A 23,666-nucleotide genomic window follows, 5' to 3' on the forward strand; every position below is an offset into this window, starting at 1 on the left:
CAGATTAAATTGAAAAGCTCGTGCATACATCCCTTCATCCAATGGCTGGTTGTTAAATATTTAATAACAGACCTCTGAGTTGCTCTATAAACATGGTTTGATCATAGTAAGAGTGCAACAGAAGGCTTAGGGAATTCACTTATCACCAGACTGGAGGTTAACAATAACAATAGACATTTATACAGCATTTTAAAGTTTGCAAAGTGCTTTACATCTGTTATTTATTTGAATTCCATAAGATTCCTGTTTGTAAACTTCAAAGGGCAATAGAAAATGGAAGTTATTATTAAGAAAGAGAGGAGTTGGGTCAGGGAGTGTTGGTTAGTAAGCATTTGAGTTGGAGAAGAGAGAAACCCTCCATCTTACTCCCTCCACACATTATTATTCACCTTATCCACAGACTACCTACATTCTCTGAGCTGAGTCCTAGGGGATCATTCTGGGAAGGTAACCACAGCAGACACGCTGCTCCCCCCAAGCACTCCCTCCCAATCTGCCACATCCTCCCCTTTATGGCTCTCTTTGTCTCTTAGCCTAAAAAACAAACATCTTCCTAACTGGGTGTGGGCTGCCACTTGGAGGGAAGAGGGTGAGCCAATGGATTTTTTGGGAGTGGGGAGTGGCAGAAACCCCAGCTGCAGGCAGGGGAACGGGAGTCCAGTGACCCCCATTTTATGAGCTCCCCTCTTCCTGCTGGGGACAATAGCAGGGCTGGGGACCCTGCCCAGGTATTTCCTCCTTGCCTCCCCCCGGCCACCTACCTCACCCCCCCGCATGGCCCTGCCCAGCCTTACAGCACCATTTCCTTCCAATAGTCTCTACCCAGAGACACAGACATGGACACACGCCCCATTCCAGGGGAGCAGGCTTCCTCCTGCCAGACAGACTCTGATGAAAAGAAGGGGCAGGATGTGCAGGGGGCGGGGAGGGAGGGGGGAAGCAGGGCTTGGAATCCCAGAGGGCTTGGCGTCCCAGCCCCTTAGTGAGCCCTCCTCAATGAATCCCCATCCCCTCCCCAATCCCCTATGCCTTCTCCGGGGCTTCAGGTCCCTCCCTGAGCTCCTGTCTCTGACAATGAACTGACAAATCAGTAAAAGTGACAATAGTGTTTTTCTTATTTTAGCAAGTGGGGGCTTTCCATTTTACAAAAATGGCCCAGATGGGGTGATTTGCCCAAGATCTCAGTGAGTTAATGACAGAGCTCCCAGTCTTTTGAGGAGCAGCTTTTGGCAAAGGGATAGAACCCTGGCCCTGGAGTCAGAAAGCCATGAATTCAAATATGCTTTGGGACATACGGCTGTGTGATCCTAGAGAAAGCGTTCAATCTCTCTGACTCTTCAGCTCTATGACTCTCGGTCAGCAGATCACAAACTAGATAACATTGACCTCAGAAAAAAACATTAGCACAGGCTCTACTAGGTAGGAAGGTGGAGGTTTGGGGGCCAAATTTCCCTTGGGCTCTCATCCCTGGTCCTGGATGATCCAGAAAAGGCAATAAAAGATAATAATCAGCTCCCCAGCACATACCTCCTTCATCCTCCGAGATCCTCCAGATCTGACCCCTCCCAAATAAAGGATATTTCTTACTTTCATAGCCCCAGGGCAAGGGAAATTTGGCCCCCCAAACCTCCACCTTCTGCTGATTTTCCCAGAGGTAACTCTCATTCCTTATCAGGCTTGTCTCCACAAAGGCTGGGGAAAGGGATTGACAATTAAATTCAACCAGTCTAGATTCAGGATTTAGTTTACTACCATCCTGGGCACAAAAAGAAAAAAACATTCCTCAAGGAACTTACATTCAAGAACTTAGCTCATTGCTGGGTATGTAATCAGCTCTTAAAAAAATTTTATTAACTGGAATAATAAAATCTGATTAGAATGTGAATGACTGCTGGCTCACAGTTCCTCCACAGGTCTTTTAAATAAGAAATAGTATTTCTATGGTGCTTTAAGCTTTACAACTTATCTCATTTGAGCCTCCCCTGCTATTATTATTTCCATTTTGCAGATGAAGAAACAAAAACAGAATCACACAATTGACATACAACGACTGGTCATGCAAGTCTCTGTAAGTCTCTGAGTCTTAGGCTTCCATCTCCAAGCCCAAGTCTTCCTACTGTGCCAGAAGGAGACACTTTCCATGTAACAAGGTCCCTCCCAACTCAGACAGTCTATGTTCTAATGTCCTTCCTGGCTCTCCTAGCTCGATCCCTCAGGGTTTCTCTGATTATAAGATATCTGTCTACCCCACCTCTGCACACCTGTTTCCAGTGATGTTCAGTTCTTCAGCATTGGATCCATGCTGCCTGTTGGCTCTGGGAACCTGGAGAGGGGATGGAGCATCCTACTAGCTCTTTTACAGAGGCAGGGACTCCCTCTCTTGGCCACTGGAAGAATAATTTACTATGTCAGCCTGGTTGTGAGGCAAATGGACCTTGATCAATTCAGTGAGAAGAAAGGGGCCTTTATGTCTTAGGAAAGGCTGACAGATGGAGCACCTGGTTCCTTGTACCAAAACCAGGAGGGGCCTTTGGACAGGGAGCTCAATCTCTCTGGGTTTCCTGGCACTCCTACCCTGTCATGTAATATTGAACTTACATCATCTGTTAATTAATCATCTGTTTAGATACACAAACACACACACATACGCAAAGATTAAACTGTCAACTCCCAGAAAGCAGAGACTGTGTTTTCCCTAAACTTTGTTATCTTCCCAATGTTTACTTCTCTATATAGTAAATGCTTAACAAATAGGTGAAAGAGCAAGAAGAAACTGAAGAGAGGAAGGAAGAAAAGAAGGGGGAAAAGTAAGAAGAGAGAAAAGAAGAAGGAAAGAAAGAAAAAAGAAAGAGAAAGAAAGAAAGAAAGAAAGAAAGAAAGAAAGAAAGAAAGAAAGAAAGAAAGAAAGAAAGAAAGAAAGAAAGAAAGAAAGAAAAAAGGAAGGAAGAAGGAAGGAAGGAAGGAAAAAGGAAGAAGAGAAGAAAAGAGAGAAGGAAGGAAGGAAGGAAAGAGAAAAGAAAGGAGAAAAAGAAGGAGGAAAGGAAGAGGGACAGAAAGGAAAGAGGGGAAGAAGAAATAAGGAGAAAAGGAAGGAGAGAAGAAAGGAGAGAAGGAAAGAGGAAGGGAGGGAATGGAGGAAAAAAAGAGAGAAGAAAAAGAGAAAGGAGGGAAGAAAGGAAGGAAAGGAAAGTCAGTAATTTTCTTCATTAGAAAGTAAAAAGATGCTTTCCTTCTCCTATCCCACCAAAAGCTGGCCAAACTTGGCCTAAGAGTCTTTTCATCTCCAGGAATCTCTGACTGAGTCAGAGCTTCACCCCACCCTCCCACCCCAGCTCATTCCCTTTTCCTGGCTCTCCCCAGGGGGTTGTACAGGTGAGCTAACCCATTCTTAGGTGTCTCTATCTTAGAGAGCATGCCTTTGGCCCTTGGGGGAAGATTTGAGTCTATCTTCACTCTGGGTTAAGGTTTAGTCTGTGACCAAAGTTACAGCTTCCTTCCTTCAACTGCCAGAAAAGTGTGTCCTTATCATTTCTTTCTTCCCGGTTCCTGCTTTTCCTTTAACCACATTGTTTGTGATGTTCCCTGAGGAACATAAAGAGATCATTGATCCCTTATTTTTCTATTGTTCCTGTTACACTCATTACAACCTGACATTTTAGAAATATACACTCAAGATTTCACAGAGCCCACAGAAAACCTGTGGGATTATGGTCATAGGTGGGCCTAAGGAGTGCGGGAGCCAGCCACTCTCAGCTCACAACAACTGATAGTTAAATTTTCAGAGTGAGCATTTATAGCTCAGAAATCAACAAATGCTATAAATCAGGGCTTGGTTTAGTGTTTGGTTGAATGTCCAAACTAAAGAAAGCAATGTCAAAAATGTTAATGATACAGATAAAAATTAAAAGCCCTTTCCTGCATCTTCTAGTTCTAAGTTTTCACTTTTCAATGTTCATGTGTATGTTGAATCTCCCAAAGAGAATAATTTCTCAAAGGCAGAGCCTGGGATGTGTTTGCTTATTCGTTTTCATTTTGACTTTGTATGCCCTCTACTTTGCAGTGGAGAGAGTGCTGCATCTGGAATCCAAAAGGCCCAGACTAGGGCTCACATCTCAGATACCTTCTGGCTTTGGGATGCTGGGTATCCCCTTAATGCCTCTGTGCCTTGGGCTCTTCCCTTATAAATGAGAGGGATTGGACTTTCTGACCTTGAAAGCCCCTTCCAATTCGAAAGGTACCACTTTATGAGCTGTAATTCAGCAACAGTCAGACTATAGTTGGGTTGCTGCTTTGGAAACCCAACTTAATGGAAAGAATACTGAACCTCTATTCAGAAGATCTTTGAATCCCAGCTATGGGACCCTTTCCCTTTTGTAATTAGGAGAAAAGGAAGGAAGGAGAGAAGGGAGAAAAGAGGAAGGGAGGGTAGATCCCTTTTATAAAACAATCAGGTTGGTTTAGAGCTTCTCCTGGCTTTTATAGCATGCTGTGATTCTAGTTCTCCCTATCACTAGTAATTATTTGCCCTCCCAAGGCCTCAGTTTCTCATTTGTAAAATGAAGCAGTCTGTGATCTTTAAGGTTCTTTTAGTATTAAGTCCCAATATTCTATCAATGGAACTAAATCTCCCTGTCCCAAGTCTCTCTTCCCCTCCATTCTACCCTTCAAGCAGCCACCTAAGAGATTTTCCTAAAACACAAATCTGACCACACCATTCCCCTGCTCTATAAATTCCCACAGCTCCCTTCTTCTTGTTAAATCGTTTTTCAGTCATGTTCAACTTTCTGTGACTCCATTTGGGGTTTTCTTGGCAGAGATACTAGAGTAATTTGCCATTTCCTTCTCCAAGGTTCCCATTTTACAGATGAGGAAACTGAGGCAGATCAGATTAAGTGACTTGCCCAGAGGCACATGGCTATTAAAGTATCCGAAGCCAGATTTGAACACAGGAAGATGAATCTTCCTGACTCCAAGCCAGGTACTTTCTCCACTGTACCAACTGCTTATTACATCTAAAATCAAATGTAAAAAAAGTCCTTCACAACTCAGCTCGACCATACATTTCTATTCTTATTCTATATCGCCTCACTTCATGCAGTCACATTGTCTTTTCTATTTCCTCACACACAAACGCTCCATCTCTCATCTCTCTCCCTTTACAAAGACTGTTCTGGTTTACCTACAATAAGTTCCCTTTTTACCTCAATCTCTTGGAACCCCAAATTTCCTTCCAGTCTTAGTCCAAGCATCACTTTTTACATGACACCTTTCCTGCTTCCTGACCCCATTCCCGAGCTGCTGGTACCCCCTACCACAAAAAAAATTACTCTTTATAAATTTTTGTGAATTGATTTCATATATTGTGTGATACGTATATATATGTATGTATACATGTATGATATATTTAATATATGTGTGATATGTATGGTATATTTAATGTTTCATATATTTCATTTGTTTCTTAAATTTCATATATATATATATATATATATATATATATATATATATGTTACACATACAACATACATATAAATAAAAATCAATAGGTGCGTGTTGTCCCCCACCATGGAATATAAAGGGAGCACCTCGTCAGCAAAGACTTTGATTTTTATATTTATATGGCCAGCACTTAGTTCAGGGCCTGGGACTGAGAAGGAAATACATGCATCTGGATGGGTTGATTGTTCTCTGACTCCCCGAATCTTTCTCTTCCTACAAGGCTCAGTTCATTTCCTTCTTGAAGACATCTCCGACCTCTCCTATTGTTGGTGTTTTCCCTTTGCTAGTTTTCATTGTACCATGCCTTTTTTTGTTCGTGCTGTATCCCTCCCCCAGAAGACTGATTTATTGTGTCTCTGGAATTCAGGCCCATGAGGTGGGCCTGATAAAAGTTTGTTGTGGTTGTGCCATTAGGAAAGAATTGACCATTATGAGTGTTAAATCATGAGCGGGGCTCTTTGAAAAACATATAGAAAGGGATATGTTGCAGAACTGAAGGAGGGAGGAAATTTACCAGCTGGCTTTTTTTGTTTGTTTGTTTTTTTGTTTTGTTTTGTTTTTTTTTGCTGAGGCAATTGGAGTTGAGTGACTTGCCCAGGGTCACACAGTCAAGAAGTGCTAAGTGTTTGAGGCCAGATTTGAACTCAGGTCCTTATGACTTCAGGGCTGGTACTCTATCCACTGTAGCACCCAGCTGCCCCCATTATTTATTTATTTATTTTCTAAAAGAAAGTAATCTTTAAAATTTAGGCCAATGAATTTAACTTTGATTTTTGCTAAAATCCTAGAATTTATTATTAAAAGGTTAAATAGTGACTCTTAAGAAAAGGAAGCAGGGATTCTCAAATCCTAGAGCTTCATAAAATCCAATCATGACAAATCATGACATAGGATTACTAGACTAGTAACACCAGGGAAAGGTATATATTTTATTGTAGCTCATTTCTTCTAGCTGTGTCTGCCTCTTCATGACCCCATTTGGGGTTTCCTCAGCAGAAATACTAGAGTGGTTTGCCATTTCTTTCTCCGGTTCATTTTATAGATGAGGAAACTGAGGCAAAGTGACTTCCTGGGACCCACAGTTAGGGGACATCTAGGGCTGGAACTCAGAGATGAATCTTTCTGACTCCAGGACTGGTGCTCTATGCACTGTCCCATCTAGCCGTTCATGGAGTGTACAGGGTGTCTACATCTCAGTAAAACGTTTGATAAAGTGTTCTTCTTTTTCCTCTTTCTCCTTTTCATCTCGACTCTAATCATTGTCCCTGCTCACATAATGAGTCCCTCATCATCCCTTTCTGCACTACTGCGGTTGTCTCTTCATTGTTCTCTGTGCTTCGAGCCTTTCTTTCCCCACTCCCCACAGCTGCCAAAGCGATTTTTCTTAAGGCAAATTCAATGATGCCATTTGCCCACTCCACAAACTCCAATGGCTCCCTATGGCTTCAAGAAGGGAGGGAGGGGAAAAATCGGAACAGAAGTGAATGCAAGGGATAATGTTGTAAAAAACTACCCTGGCATGGGTTCTGTCAATAAAAAGTTATAATTATTTTTTTAAAAAAAGAATTAAATGGAAATTCCTGCTTGACTTTTAAAGCCTTTCCCAACCTGGCTCCACCCTATCCTTCCAGGCTCATCCTACATTATTCCTCATCCATCGCTTCCAAGTAAACCTGAGCATCCCTATTTTCCTCACACACAACTCTCCCTTTCCTCTCCTATAACTTTGCTCTGCTCCCGGTTCGTTCTTCGTGGCTGGAATAAACGTTGTCCTCTTCTCTGCTTCAAGACTCACTTATTTCCTTCAAGATTCAGCTCAAATATCACCTTCTCCCCGAAGCTTTTCCTGATCCGCCAGTCGCTAATGCTCCTCCTGTCTTCAGCTACCTTATTCTATTTTGTAGTCATCCTCCTGTTCTCAGACACACTCTCCAGAAGAACGTAAGCTCCTTGAGGGCAGGGATTGTTCCATTTTTGGGGTCTTTGTGTCCTCAGTATCTAGCACAGTGACTAGTAGTACATGGTACTACTGATTATTAGATTATTAAATTATTAAATGCTTTTAACTGATCAGCAGGACATTGATAAGATGAACAGAGATGGGCCGGATGTCAGCGTAGTTAAGTGAATTCAGGAGCTGGTGGGAGGAAATGTAAGGAATAAACATGAGGAATAATCCCAGTGTCCCCTCCAAGTCTCAGTTTCCATATCTGTATAATGGGGGGAATAATTAACAAGAAGAGATAGGAGATTGCATCTCCCTTCCTTCTTTGTCGCGGTGGGATATCCTTTTGCACCGTGTGATCCATGTGCTGACTAACTCTGACCTGCTTCCCCTCAGTCCCATTCTTTTTTTTTTTTTTAACTTTTTAATCTAAGGGATGGTACTTCTGTCATGGGAAATGAAGCTGATTTGAAAACGAAAGATACAAATAGAAATCCATTTTAGAAGGTTGGCCTGGAGGGAGGGGTCGAGGAGAGTGTCTTTGGGACCTCTCCTTGGCCTTGGGCTGATGAGCATTTTTATCACGGCAATGTCATCTCCATCAGAAACCTGCGGATGGTGGACCCAAGAAGCGGAAAGATCTCAGCGGATGAGAACGAGGGTCCAAATCCAGCCGCGTGAAATATTAGAGAAACAAAGTTCTTAAAAATCGTCGCACATTTTCAATCTGGGAAGATGTGGTTAGCCAATGGTCCCTGTGAAAAAGACCTGGGGATTCTAGAAAATGCAGGGTCAATGTGTGACCCTGGGCAAGTCACCCAAACCCAAACAAAAAAATGTCAGGCTCTGGGCCTTGCCCTCCCCTCCAAAAGCACTCGCGCTGTCTCTCTTGCCTGGCCCAGCCAGGCTGGCTCCTTCCTTCCCTCCTTCCCCTGAGGGGCAGGGGCAGTGCCCTGGGAGCCCCTGGCTGCCTGTGTCCCGCCGCCTCCTTCCTCGGGCGGCCCAAGCTCCCTCGCCCACCGTCCGCGCCAGAGCCGGCCCCTGGCGGTGGGGGGCGGGGAAATCCGGGGCTGGGTCCCGCGTGCCCCTGCCTTGACCCGGACAGGGTCGTTCAATCGGCTAGAAATGGGCGTAATAAAGCCTGTGGTATGAAAGGGCATGAACCTGGCCCTCGGGCTCCCGACAGATTCTTGTTGCCCTCCTCCTTCCCTTACACAGCCGCGAATTTACAAAATTTTATAACAAATCAATCAACAAGCATTTTATTAAGTGTTTACTACTAGTAGTAGGTAACTGCTTACAGCAGCATTGTAAGGTTTGGCTTTGCAAAAATGGTCTTATTTGATCTTTTTAACACCCTGTGAGATAATGATGGTTAGATGGATAAGTCTTTCAATCTCTCTCACTCACCCTCTCTCCCTCCCTAACTTCTCCTCTCTCTCTCTCTCTCTCTCTCTCTCTCTCTCTCTCTCTCTCTCTCTTTCTTTCTTTTTCTCTTTCTCCTTCCCTTCCTCCCCATGTATCTCTCTGTTTTCGTCTGTTTATCTCATCTCTGTCTCTGTCTCTGTCTCTCTCCCTCCCTCCCTCTTTTCCTCCTTCTTTTGCCTCTTTTCTGTTCTGTCTCTGTCTCCCTCCTCCTTCTTTCTCTTCCACTCTCTCTCTTCCCCCTCTCTCTCTCTCTCTCTCTCTCTCTCTCTCTCTCTCTCTCTCTCTCTCTCCCCCTCCCTCTCTTTCTCTCTTTCTCTCTGTCTCTGTCTCTCCTTCCCTCCCTCCCTCATGTATCACTCTGTTTTTGTGTGTGTTTCTCTCTCATCTCTGTCTCTGTTTGTCTCTCTCTCCCTCTCTCCCCCCTTCCTCTCTCTGTCTCTCTGTCTCTGTCTCTGGGTCTGTCTGTCTGTCTCTCTCTCCTTCCCTCCCTCCTCATGTATCACTCTGTTTTTGTCTCTGTTTCTCTATCTCATCTCTGTCTCTCTGTTTGTCTCTGTCTTCCTCTCTCCCCGCCTCCTTCCTTCCCTCCCTCCTCATGTATCACTCTGTTTTTGTCTCTATTTCTCTATCTCATCTCTGTCTCTTTGTCTCTGTCTCTATTTGTCCCTCTCTCCCCCCCTCTCCCTCTCTCTGTCTGTCTCTCTCTCTCTCATCACCCCATCCACTTCCCCACTTATCTCCGTCTACCAGCCATTTACCCTCCGTGTGTTTGTCTTTCTAGGAGTTGTCATGGCCTCCCTCTTCCCTCAGCTTGCCTCCCTCCCCGACCTGTCTGGGCCGATGTGATGTTTAGCGGCCAGAAGCCAGAGCCAAGGGAGCAGCTGACATCTGTGAGTGGAGGAAAGACAAGGACGCGGAGGGGGAGGGAGAGTTAAATCTTTCCATCTGGCTCCCCGAGTGGTTTCCAGGTCCAGACCAAGGATCCCTTTTTCCTCTCTCAGGAAGTCTGGAGAATAGCATTCTGCCTCCTCCTCCTCCCTCATTTTCAACTGTTTGTGTCTTGTTATCAAACAACAGTCCGGAATTTGGAGTTAGGAGACCTGGGTTCAAATCTAATGAACTCTGTAGAAGAGTCGAGTTTCTTTGGGTATATCTACTTGTTCAGATCTCAATTTCCTAATGAGATGAGATGATTTCTAGTTTTACACTGCTCTAATGTGCTTTATCTCTACTGGTCACCTGTGTATGGCTTCCATAATAGAGCTCTGAGATCCCTCAAACTGCCATCTTCCATCTTCCCTCCCAAACTCAGGTTTCATCTTCATGGCAGTCTCCAGTTTTTCTGCCCCTTTCTGCTCGCGTAGTCCATCACATCATCTGCCCTCACTTTCCAGTCTCAGTCTTGACCTTCTAGTCAACTAGTTCAACTTTCTGTTCTCCTCTCCCCTAAAATCTCTTGACCACTAACCATGATAAGTGATCCTGGCCACTTATCTATCCATTTCCAAATCCTGGTCTTAGAATTCCTTCACTATCTTCCCTTTCTATTCCTTCTTGAGAGCTTCTTTTTTAATCATTTATTTTATTTTTCCCCATTACATGTAAAAACAATTTTTAACATTCATTTAAAAATTAATTAAAAAATTAAAAATCCAAACTCTATTCTTTCTCCCTCCCCACCTTCCTCATCGAGAAGGAAGCAATTTGACATAGGTTATACATATGTAATCATGAAAAACATTTCCACATCAGTCATATTATAAAAGAAAATATAGTCCAAAAATAAAAAAAACAAAGACAAAAATTTGAGAGCTTCTGGATGCTGCTAGAGGAAGTCACAGAGCAACTATACATTTACATTATCTAATTCAATGGGGTGCTCACTGGGGTAAGGTCATCCTTTCACATCTCCCTACTTAACTCCCTATCATATTCCCTACAACCTCTGTTTCAAACAATCTCTTCTCTCAGTCCACCTATACCACTCCGTCCCCCTCCCCTTTTCCCAATCCCATTCCCTCAGTGTTGTATTCTCGTATTATCTCCACCTTTGCTCCAGTCCGGGAGGAAGGGGTGACCCTTTCTATTGTACCCCCTGGAACCCTTTTTGCCTTCTCAGGTACTTTCCCTCTTGGATCAACCTCTTTTCTCTCATCTTCAATCTCTTTATACCTATTGTCTTCTTCCCCATCCCCTACAAAAGTGCCCCACTCTTCATTGTCCTTAAAATGCCTTCACTTAACTTTGTGATCCCTTCAGCTATCCGTCTAAATCTCTTTCCCATAACACAGTAAGAAATTCCCATTAAAAGCTGTCTATTCCCTTACATTTTCTTTCCTCTTTAACTTCTTTACTCCCTTAAATCTGGCTTCTGACTGAGACTTAAGGAGAGCAGTCATTGTTTAGGCTCTCGGTGTCTCTCATCTAGACTATGGTAAGAGCCTCCTAATTACTCTTCCTGACTCCAATCTCCTCCCTCTCCAAACCAGGGGTCCTCAAACTTTTTAAATAGGGGGCCAGTTCACTGTCCCTCAGACTATTGGAGGGCTGGACTATAGTAAAAACAAAAATTTTGTTTTGTGGGCCTTTAAATAAACTTCATAGCCCTGGGTGAGGGGGATAAGCGTCCTCAGCTGCTGCATCTGGCCCGCGGGCCGTAGTTTCAGGACCCGCAGGATGTAGTTTGAGGATCCCTGCTCCAAACTATCCCCCATGAAGCTATCAAACTGACATCCCTAAATACACACTTCTGAACATTTGATCTCCTGCTCAAGAAGGTTCAGTAGCTCCCTACTACTTCTCTGAGAAACTCATGTATGTGTTATTTGAAATACTCATTATTCCCCTTCACTCCCTCTCTGTTCTAGTCCAGCTGACTCTTTACTCTCAAAATTCCATCTCTCTGCCTTTACACATGTTGTCTCCCATCCAAAAACATCCTCCCTCTGCTTTCTCCCTGAGGGTCCCTTGGGAGGCAGCTGGGTGGCACAGTGGATAGAGCGCTGCTCCTAGGGCCAATTCCTGGGTTCAAATCCAAGCCCAGACAGTCACAAGCTGTGGGACCCTGGAAAAGCCACTTTCCTCTATTTGCTTCTGGGTCCTCAACTTAAAATGAGAATAATAATAGGTAACTCCTAAGGTTGTTGTGAGAATCAAATAAGATAAAATTTGTAAAGTAGAATACCTGGTTCAAAGAAGGTACTTAATAAATAAATAATTTTATAATGTATATTTTACACATATGCATATACATACATAAAATAATATATAATATATATTTATATAATTTATATAAAGAAATATCCTTCTTTCATGAGGAATTAGACAAATTCCGGTCACCTATTGCTCTCCTGCCCTGAAATGAGTTTTGTTTATCTTTTATATATTATTTATTTGTTTATCTGCATATTATTCTCCCTCAGCTTATCTCTCTGGCCACACAGAGAGGTAAGGCTGCTTTGTCTTTGTCTTTGTGCACACCTGGTGCAGGACCTAGCAAATAACAGTAATTAATATATATACATATATATATATTATATATATATGCTTGTTGAATGAATCAATGAATGCATGGGTGAATGAATAGCCCTCTTCTGGGGCTGCTGCTGTACACTCCCATGCCTGTCGTGTATCCCTTGTATATTTATATTGTGCTTCCTTCAGTTATATTGTGTTCTGATATGGGAATTTGGACAAATTAATGCCCTTCCTTGAGTAAAAGGGTGGTAGTGGAGATGGGATGGGGATCATCTGAGATAAAATCCAAAGTCCTTTCAACCCTGATAATTCAGGTTCTTTTCCCCTGAGGTAATGGGGGTTAAGTGACTTGCCCAGGGTCACACAGCCAGGAAGTGTGAAGTGTCTGAATCCTCCTGAGTCCTCCTGGCTCCTCTGTCCACACACCAGTTAGCTGCCCTGTGATCCAGGTTCTAACCTGGCTCCTTCCAGTTCTGACATTCCCTGTTCTAAAACATGTTTAGCCACTTATAAATAGTAGACCCATAACACACGGCTGACAAATCGAGTTCGATCTGTGTTCTAAGGTCCCTCCAGAGCAGACACTCTGTGTTCCACAGCCCAGGGCCCCTCAGGCTCTGACATTCCATGCCATAAAATGCCTCCAGCCCTGACATTCCTGGCGGCTCATCCCCGGAGAGGCTGTAGAACCCCATCCCAAAGAGACCTGCCTTGCCCCCTACTTTCTACAGGTTCAGGCCCTTCCCCATAGTGTCTCCCCCCCCCCCCCCCCGCCTGCTACCACCCCCCCAAGCGGGGACATCAGAAAGGTGAGAAGAACCTACTTGTAGTCCATGAGGGGGTCCCGCTTTCCCCCGCCCCAGTCTGGGCCTGGGCTGGCGGCTGGGCCTCTGGGCTGCTGGCCTGACCATAGGGCCTCCTCCCATGGAACTGGTGTTGGGGCCCAGCCTGGGCCGGAAGGCTCCACTCCCACCCCCTGTGACTTTGGGAAGGTCAAGGATGAGAAGTGAGTCATCGCCAAGCTGGAAGACAGCTAGGAGAATTCTGTCTGCTTCCCCCTGGGGAGAAAGGTGTCCTTTGTGTCTCAGCCTCCTTCCTTCTGCAGCTCTAAAGCATCCCAGATGACTGCCTTCCCCATTTCCTCTGCCCCCGCCCCCTCCATTGTAAATACTAGGTCTCCTCCCTGCTGACCCAATCTTCCCAAAATATCCCTGATTCCCCCAATACTCTACGGGGTACCTGCTAACTCTCCCCTCTCCCCTCTCCCAACCAGAGGACTTAGCATTGTGCCGGAACCCAAAGGCATCAGATTTGACTTCCCGGCTCATCTTCCTCTCATCTTAGCTTCAGTTTCCCCCCCTGACAAATGGAGATCATAGGGCTGCTGGGAGAAAATACTCTGTAAACTGTCAAGAGCTAGAAAAATGAGAACTCTCCAAAGTGACCCAGAAAGTTAATGAAACTGAAACTGGAGCAGGAGAGACTGAGGCTAGACTTCTTAAGGAAGGACTGGACATTCCTTCTCCAGAGATCTTGGAGCAGTCCATCAATAAGCATCCCTACTTCCCCCGGGTGAGTGGGATGGGGACCTGCCTGATGCATGGAAACGTGCTTGGGGACCAGGGGACAGAAGTCCTTCCCAGGGACCCTAGGCTCTACAATAACATCCTCTCCCCTCATCCTAGTCTTTTTCAAAAACCATGCAGAATCCTGGATTGTCCTCAGGAAAGGGATTTCTCCAGCCCAGTTTTTGGATGTCTCAAGTCAGTCTCTGACCTTATCCCAACACACAACAACAGCTGGGGTTTGACTGAGCAGGTTGGGGAGGGGGGAAGAGGAGGCGTGGGGACATCGGTCATGAGTTCCGCCTGGAGCCCTAGGTCCTGGAAGCCTGCAGGGATGTGAGAGGCCCCAGCTGCTGAGAATAGTGAAACAGCCTGAGTTGCCTTGAGGGGGATGGAGAGAAAAGAGAAAGGGAAAAGACTTGTGGGATTTGGGGAAACTGAGGCTCTCTCTAACTGGGTGGAAGCCCTGCCCGTCCAAACAACCAGACCTATATAGGGGGCTAGTCCACAGTTGATACTTTTCTGTAGATCCTTCTCTTTACTTTTTAGAAAGAAGTTAATGATTCTAGAAACTTGGAATCACTTTTAGAATCAGAGAATGTTAGAAGTAGATGGGAACAAGGAACACAGAATTCTAGACTGGAAGGAACCTTAGAATATAAAATATGGAGCTTAGAATGTCAGAGCTGGAAGCGACCCTCCCTCAACAAACAGATATTTAACACCTAGACTGAGGATATAAAAGCAAAATACGACTGCCTGTCCCTAAGGAGCTTACATTCTCTTGCAGATACAACAGGTATACAGATAAATAAAATCAAAAATAACATGGAGAGCAGTAAAACACTGACAAGCCCTCTCCCCCAGTGCTAGGAGAGATTCCCTTCGCTGCAACATCCTACCTTTTTTTAGAAAAGAATACACGGAGTCACAGTGGACTGCCTTTCCACACAGCACCACGCCTGGATTTGACAGTTAGTTCTCCTTCGGGGCTGGTGCTGGTGCTGATGCTGGGACAGAGGCAGGGGCCTGGCCTGACCCGGGGCCACCTCTCACCACCAAGCACAATGGTGGAGGGGGCAGCCCCCCCTTCAAAGGTCCCATTGTTCCCTGGAAGGCAGCAGCTCCTGAGGCTGCTTCAATCCTAGGGATTGTCTCCTGGAGATCTGGAGGGAGGGAGAAGAGAGAAAAGAAGAGATGGGGGAGGATGAGAAGGAGGGGAGGATGGGCAGAAAGTTTGGGAAGAAGGGAAGGGAAGGTAGGAATATGATGGAGGGGAGAGGGCAGGAACAAAGAAAGGCTAGAAGGGAGAGGCAGTGGGGGAAAAGGCTAGGGAAGGATGGGGAGAAGGGAAGAGCAGAAGAAAAGGGGTAAACGAGTGGAGAAAGGAGGGGAAAATCAAGGGGAAGTTGGGCAGAAAGTTTGGGAAGAAGGGAGGAAAGGTAAGAATGTGAGGATGGAGGGAAGAGGACAGGAACAAAGAAAAGATAGAAGGGAGAAGATAGTGGGGAAAAAAAGGATAGGGAAGGATGGGGAAAAGGGAAGACCAGAAGGGGTAAAAGAGTGGAGAAAGGAGAGGAGAAGCATGGGGAGAAAGAAGGAGAAAGGATGGGGGAAAGGGAAAGAACAGAGAGGGAGAAGAATGGGGAAAGATTATGAAGTGGTGGAGACAGAAAAGATCAGAATTATTATTACATCTGGGAACTCATCCCCAGCCCTCTTTTAATCTCCACCCTCCTAAATCCATCCCTTCATCTGGGACAGGTACCAAAAGGCAGGAAGGTCTAGGACCCAGGCTGGAATCCGAGCAGTCTCTTTCACCTCTGTCTCTATCCAGTGCAAGCCCACCTGTCTAATTGCCTTCCCTATTCCAATATTTCCACCATTGCATTAGAATAAGGGTGAACCCCTCGAGGATGGATGTATTCCCCAGCTACTGAGCCAGCACCTTGGATAGCTGCCACCAGGTGATCTGTGTGGGGTAATGTAACAGCTCCCAGAAATACAGTTTACAAAACACTTTTCTCATAAAAATCCTGTAAAGGAGATAGTGGATTAAGTTCAAGTTCAGATAATTAAGAATAATAGGGATTGAAGGAGAGAACATTGAACATATTCTTGCTTCATAGTGTATATGATTTAGAACCTTACGCATCCTTGAGATCATTATCACCTGTCTCATTTTACAAAGGAGAAAGCTGAGAGTCAGACAGGTGTGCCTTGACCTAAGTTCACACAACTAATAAGAAGCCAGCCGGGATTAAAACCCAATGCTTTGAATCTGTCTTGCAGATAACAAATGCTTAATAGATGTTAGTTTTAAAAAAATCAACATTAACTGAATTCAAATTTCCAGCGCTTATTCCACTATGCCATGCTGGGGGGAATCAATTTCCAGCTTGTTAGCCAGGTGACATATAGGAAGTTATCTCACTTTTCTCATCCCTTGAACAGTTTCCTCAGCTGCAAAATCAATGAGAGAATAGCTCTTTGCTCCTGTGTGTTGACTGGGAAGGGTGGGCTTGCTTTTATGGTGACCACCATACTACCCCCTCCCTAAAGGACAGCTGAGTCCTTTACTTGGATTTCCCCACTAATCCCACCAAGATGTTGTCCCCTCCCAGGCTGCTTACACCCCCAATAACAAAGAAAAAACCAAAGAGATGAGGGCTAGATTCTGGTGGCACAAAGTAAGCACTATGTAAATATAAGCTATTATTATTAGCTATGATGGTGGCTGCCCCTTCTCCATGCCCCACCCTGATCTGTAACTGAGTTAGCCTCAGAATAATTGTGAATGAATGAGAATTATATATATATATATATATATATATATATATATATATATATATATATAGCTGCGGCAATTGGGGTTAAGTGACTTGCCCAGGGTCACACAGCCAGGAAGTGTTATGTTTGAGATAAGATTTGAACTCATGTCCTCCTAACTTCAGGGCTGGTGCTCTATCTACTACACCACCTAGCTGGTCCAGGATGATAATTCTTGCAACTCCCAGACAATGCTTTGAGGTCAGTATTTCCCTTATTGCTCAAATTCACATATTTGATTATTCTGATATTTATGATGGAAAAGAAATTATTTCAATCCCTCACTTACAGTGAGTAAGATGACTAAGTTGATACTCTTTCTAGAAAGTTATGACACACCTGCAGGTTCAGTTCTCCCCTCTCCTCAGAACCACTGGCCAATCCAGATCCTGAGCAGGGGAGCAAGAAGGACCCTCGGCTTCCCAGCTTGGTTCTGCTAAGCCTGGCTGCTGCTGGTCCTGCACTCACCTTGAGCCTAGTTTTAGAACAGTGGCTTCTAATTCCATCCTTTCTTATCCTCTCTACTGTCTCCTTCCTCTAGGCTCTCCTAGCTACCCTGGCTGGACCATTTTGGATCCCTAAAGGGATCTTCTCTGCCTCTGCTCCCTCCTACCTACGGTCTATCCTTTGCGTACTGCCACTAGGTCTGCTCATATCGCCCTTTCAGTGGCTCTCTCTGTTAGCTGAGGAAAGTGCCAAGCCCTCTGACAGTCATTCAGGTACCCCCTGTCTGACTCCTGCCTGCCCTTCTAGCTTTAGCCCACACTATCTCCTTTACATCTGCTATGTTCAGCCCAACCTAAATACCCTCCATTCCCTGAATCTACCTACCTCTGTGCCATTGTGCTCACACTGTTCCCTATACCTTTAATGCTCTCTTTCCCTCTCTTTGTCTGCTAAGTTCCTATCCATTCTTTTTTTCAAATTTTTTATTGAAGCTTTTTATTTTCAAAACATATGCATGGCTATTTTTTTTTAACACTGACCTTTGCAAAGTCTTATATTCCAAATCTTTCCTTCCCCCTATCCCCTTCCCTAGATGGCAAGTAATCCAATCAATATATGTTAAACACGTGCAATTCTTCTGTATATATTTCCACAATTATTATGCTGCCCAAGAAAAATTAGATCAAAAAGGGCAAAAATGAGAAAGAAAATAAAATGAAAATAAATAACAAAAAGAGTGAAAATACAAGTTGTTATATTGGACTATCTGCCATCTAGGGGAGAGGGTAGGAGAAGGGGGGACGGAATTGGAACACAAGGTTTTGCAAGGGTTAATGTTGAAAAATTATCCATGCATATGTTTTGGGAATAAAAAGCTTTAATTAAAAAAAGAAAATGCTATATTGTGATCCACCCTCAGTTCCCACAGTCCTCTCTCTGGGAGCAGATGGCTCTCTTCATCACAAGATCATTGGAACTGGGCTCAATCATCTCATTGTTGAAAAGAGCCACATTCATCAGAACTGGCTAACCATTCTTTAAAACTGATATCAAATGCCCTCTCCTCCAGAATTCCTCCTGGAATCCCATTTTCTGTTATGACTGTTCCCCGCAGATCTCCCTTAACATTTTATTTGGGTTACTAATATATTTAACATGTAAAATTTTGTCATTGTGTCTTAGCCTCTTATCAAACTATAAACTCCATGAGGGGCAGACACCTTGATTTTTTTAAAAAATAAATTTCAATGATATATTTTGTTTCCACATAGCCTAAATTTCCTCCTGTGTCCCTCCTCTCCCCTTTTCCCAGAGAACTTTCCCATATAATAAGGAATTGTTTACTTCATTTTATTTAAAGATCATCAATTATACACACAGGATGAACAGAGATCTGCACATAGCAGATGCCTAATAAAGGTTTCTTGAATTCAATTGAATTGTCCTATATCTGAGCTCCTTATTTTCATGAGATTTAAGAATTCAGAGATCAACTAAGTCTTTCACTTCCTGCCCCTGTCCATTTTATAGATGAAGAAACTGAAGCTGAAAGGAAGTGATTTGCCCAGGATCACACGGTAGCAGTGGTAGGATCTGAATCCAAAACCAGACCTCTTTGCCCTTTATTCCAGTTTTGGTTCCACATTGTCTCTTCCCTTCTCCAACAAAATACCTGTTACTTTGAGTCTGGTTGTTCTTTCTCATCCTCCCAAGGTCTAAAACTCTGCTCTTCCTCCAGAATTACTTGACATTCATCTTGCTTGATCTTTAGATTATTACCCATAGCCAGGCTCTCCTGAGCTGGCTCTCAATCACCTGCTGGGATACTTATTTGTGCCCCAAACTGGATGTCTGACCTTTCTTACACTCCGTACCCATCCGTCCCTACCTTTCTATACTTGCATTTGTCAGCCACAGTTATTTCCTTCCTATATTATTCACACAATCCTAAAGGGCTAGTGTCCAGGTCCTGGCCAACCCGAGTCTCACCTGTCCTGCTGAGCTCTGGTACTTATAACCAAGCTAAAAAGCAAAATAAACTTCGAATACTATTCCTATTACTCAATGGTTAAAATCTACTACTCAACTGGTCAACTAAATGTAAACAATAAGTTTTCTATAGTTGTACTAACTTTTCTTTCTTCTTCATCTGTAAAATGGGCATAATAACAGCACCTACCTCTCAGAGATGTGAGGATCAGATGATATAATGTTTACAAAGCACTTAACAGAGAGGCTGGCATATAGTAAGCACTATCTAAATGTTAGCTATCATTATTATTATCTCTAATGTGAAAAGTGAAAGCTATAGGGAGATTGAAAAGTTTGAAATTTGTGTTTTGAAAAATTTCAAAATATCCAAACTAAGGATAGAACTGGTGGAGTGGGAGCAGGGGTAGTGTCCATGAAGAGAGATACTGAGTTTCCCATTCCCGAGTTTATGTGATAACCCCGTCCCTCCTCCATCTTAAACTGAATTAATTAACAAACAGTCCAGTGTCCGTAGGGAGAAATGTAATAGTCTCCTTGTCTTCTGCTTTAGTCAGACACCATCTAAAATGTTTTTCCCCTTAGTCCTAGATGTCACATTTTAGGAAAGACATTTACGTGATACCCTGTTTCCAAAGGAAGTGGAATTGGAAAAATGAGGGAATTGGAAGTCAAGATCAAGAGGATTGTTAGAAGGAACTGGAGATGGCTGCCTGGAGAAGAGCAACCATAAGAAGCACCTGGTAGTTCTCTTCCAATATTTCAAGTGCAAGCAGGAGAAGAGGGATTGTTTTTCTTTTTGTTTTAATGAGCGAGGAAAGTGACAGAGTTAGCTTCCATATAAAGAAGAACTTGCTAATAATTAGAGCTCCTCCAAAGTGGAATGGAATGCTTTAGAGGTACTGAGCTCCCCATTATGGAAATATCCAAAAACAACTTGCATGACTATTTGGAGAGGAGATTTCAGCTCGGAACCGTGACCTCCGATGTCCGGTCCAACTGCAAGCTTTCTGGATTCTGGGATTAGCAGCCGCCCCGGAAAGTCCTAGTTATTTTCCGCGCACTTGGTTCTCTCTGCGGAGGGTTTGCAGCTGTGGCTCTGGCTCTTCCCCTCTCCCGACGCTCGTCCCATTTCTCTAGTTTATGATCCGGCTTCCTAAAGAATCCAGACTTTAGTTTTCTGAAGCATTTTTAAAACGTCAGATCAGATTCGAGGGCGCTTAAACACCCGTCGGGTGGTTTCCTTATACAAAGCTCGCTGGCCGTCTTTCTCTGTACCGTTGCTAAGGCTAAAGCATCTCTCCATGTCACCGGCCGCAAATCCAGCTCTCCTGTCCCTCTTCTGTGTCTTCCATCCTTGTTTTCCGGTAGGAACCTGAACAAAGCTGATGGCCTCTCTCTGACATCCTTCCCTGCGGGCTCTAACCTGGGGATGACGGCAGCAATCTGTCCACCCATTCCGCATCCTTGCAGAGCCCCTTGGAGCTCAAAATTACAGGATTTAGGGGCGGTTAAGGGGACAGAGCACCGGCCATCTAATCAGGAGGACCTGAGTTCAAATCCAAGCTCAGATGCTTACTATCTTTGTGATTCTGGGCAAGTCACTTAAACCGTAATTGCCAAAAAAAAAAAAAAAAAAAATCTTAGAATTGGGAAAGATCTTAGAGATCATTAGATGCAATCTCATTACTTTTACACAAGAGGGCGCTGAAACCCAGTAAGTGATTTACCTAGGGACACACAGGTAATAAAAAGTAGAGGCAATATTTGAACTCGGGTCTTCTGACTTAGATCCAGCTCTCTTTTTTCTAAAAGAGACTGTCTCGGTGTGAGCTGGTCCAACAGGAAAGCTGGGAGTGATGCAATAAGCATTTATTAAGCACCTACTGTCTACTGAGGTTTGTGACAGTCGCTGGGGAGATGCAAAGATAAAACAAAACATGATAACTGCTCTCCTGGAATCAGTTTAGAAGGACTGTGATTACTCACAGAAAGGCAACCTCCTTCTGCACTGTGTATTATATCGTACACTATAACTAGTAGAATGGAATAGGAACATAAGGCAGGTTGGAATTGTGAGTACTGGAATTGTGTGGGTGTAAAAATTGTCTTTGTCCAAGCTGTGTGACCCCCGACAGGTCACTTAACCCAATTGCCTCAGCAGAGAGAGAGAGAGAGAAAGAGAGAGACAGAGAGAGAGAGAGAGAGAGAGAGAGAGAGAGAGAGAGAGAGAGAGAGAGAGAGAGAGAGAGAGAGAGAGAGAGAGAGAGAGAGAGAGAGAGAGAGAGATTGCCTTTGCTGATGCAGATTTTAATCTACATAGAAATAACATGGAGTTTTCCTGGGCTATCTAAGGGTCAGAGAGATTAAATGGTTTGTCCGAAAAGTCCATGGTATCAAACTTAGAGAGGAATGGTTCCTTGAAGGCTGCACATTGACTTAGAAAACCACAGACTACCTATATGTTGTATTTTATTTTTGGCAGCTGGGTGGCAAAGTGGATAGAATGCCTGTCCTAGAATCAGAAAGATTCATTTTCCTGAGTTCAAATCTGATCTCAGACAGTGGGACAAGTCACTTCACCCCTTTTGCTCAGTTTCCTCAGCTATAAAATAAAATGGAGAGGAAACTGGCAAACCATTCCAGTATCTTTGCCCAAAAAAATTCCAGATGGGGGTCATGAAGAGTTGCGTATGACTGAACAACAACAGATTGTATTTTTATTTATTTTGTTAGATATTTCCAATTATATTTTAATCTGGTTTGGCCTGCAGTCTGGCCACTTGACCCCAGTTGGCCAGTAAGCTATAAATTTGACATCTCTACAACAGAGATGCAGGTAAATATTTAATGATCATCCCACACACTAATGAACACAGGAAACACATTTAAAGTTTATTAACATTTTCTTCATCACTTTCTTAAGTCTTCACAAGCCACAAAAAAGGCCTGATTTATTATAGTGTTAGCCAGTTTCTGAGATATAAATGTTCACAATGAAAATTAAAGGATCATCTCATTTCTTTCTCTCATTAGTCTCTTTCTCTTCTGTTTCAGTCTTCCTCTCTTTCTTCCTCTTCTCTTTGTCTAATTTCTCTCATTCACTCTGCCTCTCCTTTCCTTTCACCCCTTCAAGCAGGCTCCAGCACAGTAAGAACACACCTTGGACAAAGGCAATTTTTACACCCACACAATCCCAGTACTCACAATTCCAACCTGTCTTATGTTCCTATTCCATTCTACAGTAAGATATAAATTCAAATACTCCAAACGCAACAGTTCTATGCTATTCTGCCTCTTCAGAGAGTCATGCAAAGCCCATTTCAAGGACAGAGAGAAATCATCATTTCCTACTTGGAGAAGCAGGACAAGTTTCTTGTGGGATTCCAGATCCAGGAGGAGGAGAGGCATCCCTGGGCCAGAGGGCGATAGTTTGGGGCACAATTCAACTCAATTTAATAAACATTTTCTAATTTTAGGAAGGACATCAACAAGCTGGACCCCATCCAGAAAAGGGTGACCAGGCGAGTGGAGGGCCTCAGAATCACACCATATAAGGAGCAGCTGACAGAACTGGGGATGTTTAGTCTAGGGAAGAGAAGTCTTCTGGGGGACGCATTAGCTGCCTCCAAGTAAATGAAGAGCTGTCATTTGGGAGAGGCATTAGACCGATGAGAGGGTCCCGGAGGACAGAAAAAGGAGCCATGGGAACAAATCATGGCTCCTTTTCCTGGGTGTGGGAGGTGGGTGAGAAGGGGAAGCAGGGAAATCTCTTGACAATTGAGGCTATCCATAGATGAAAGGGGCTACCTTATAAAGTAGTGGACTCCTGCTTACTAGAAATCTCCAAGCTACCAAGCAACAAAGTCGGTAGAAGATGTTATGGAGAGAGGGTTCTTGCTCAGGTATCGACAGGTTGGAACAGATAAGATATGGGGCTGCTCCCCTTGTTTTGTCATGGGCCCCTTGGGCAGACTAGGAAAGTCGAGAGTCTCCTCAGAATCATGTTTTAAATGCATAAAGCGTTAACGCTTAAGATTATAAAGGAAAACCAATTCCACTGAAAGGCAGTTATCTAAATATTAAAAACGACATAAGTTCAAGAAGTGTGGGCCATTTCTGAGGCTTCTAACACACTGGAATTCTATGAAGGGAAAGATGGCAATCCCCCTTTATTCTGCTCTTGGAAGGTATACAGACACTGCGACCGGAATATGTGCCTGTGCCTTGTATAAGGTTTCGAGCTTTTTTTATGTTAGACATTTCCCCGTTATATTTTAGCCCATAAGCTGTCATCTTCCAAACCTTCTGTTCTCCGAGTTACTATGGCTGAGAACGGACTAGCCCCGAGGGGAGCCCCTGGTCACAGTCTGAGTCAAAATGGCAGCCAGACACAGCTGGGCAGGGCACTAGAGAAGTTAAGATTTGTTCTCCTCCATACCATTACTCCAAAAAGCCCAAAGCTCCATAAAACACCAAAGAGACAT

General features: G+C 43.9%; 1 protein-coding gene across 1 annotated transcript in view; it reads right to left on the reverse strand.

Annotated features, from left to right (window-relative positions):
- The window catches only part of GJC2 (gap junction protein gamma 2), a 38,934-nt gene extending 23,993 nt beyond the window's left edge, over positions 1-14,941 (reverse strand). The window contains exon 1 of the mRNA XM_031960268.1: positions 14,817-14,941. The gene's annotated coding sequence lies outside the window, so the exon portion shown is untranslated. The remainder of the gene's footprint in view (positions 1-14,816) is intronic.
- Positions 14,942-23,666: the final 8,725 nt, after the last annotated feature.

The sequence above is a fragment of the Sarcophilus harrisii genome, chromosome 1, assembly GCF_902635505.1.
Source record: "Sarcophilus harrisii chromosome 1, mSarHar1.11, whole genome shotgun sequence".
Taxonomy (NCBI): domain Eukaryota; kingdom Metazoa; phylum Chordata; class Mammalia; order Dasyuromorphia; family Dasyuridae; genus Sarcophilus; species Sarcophilus harrisii.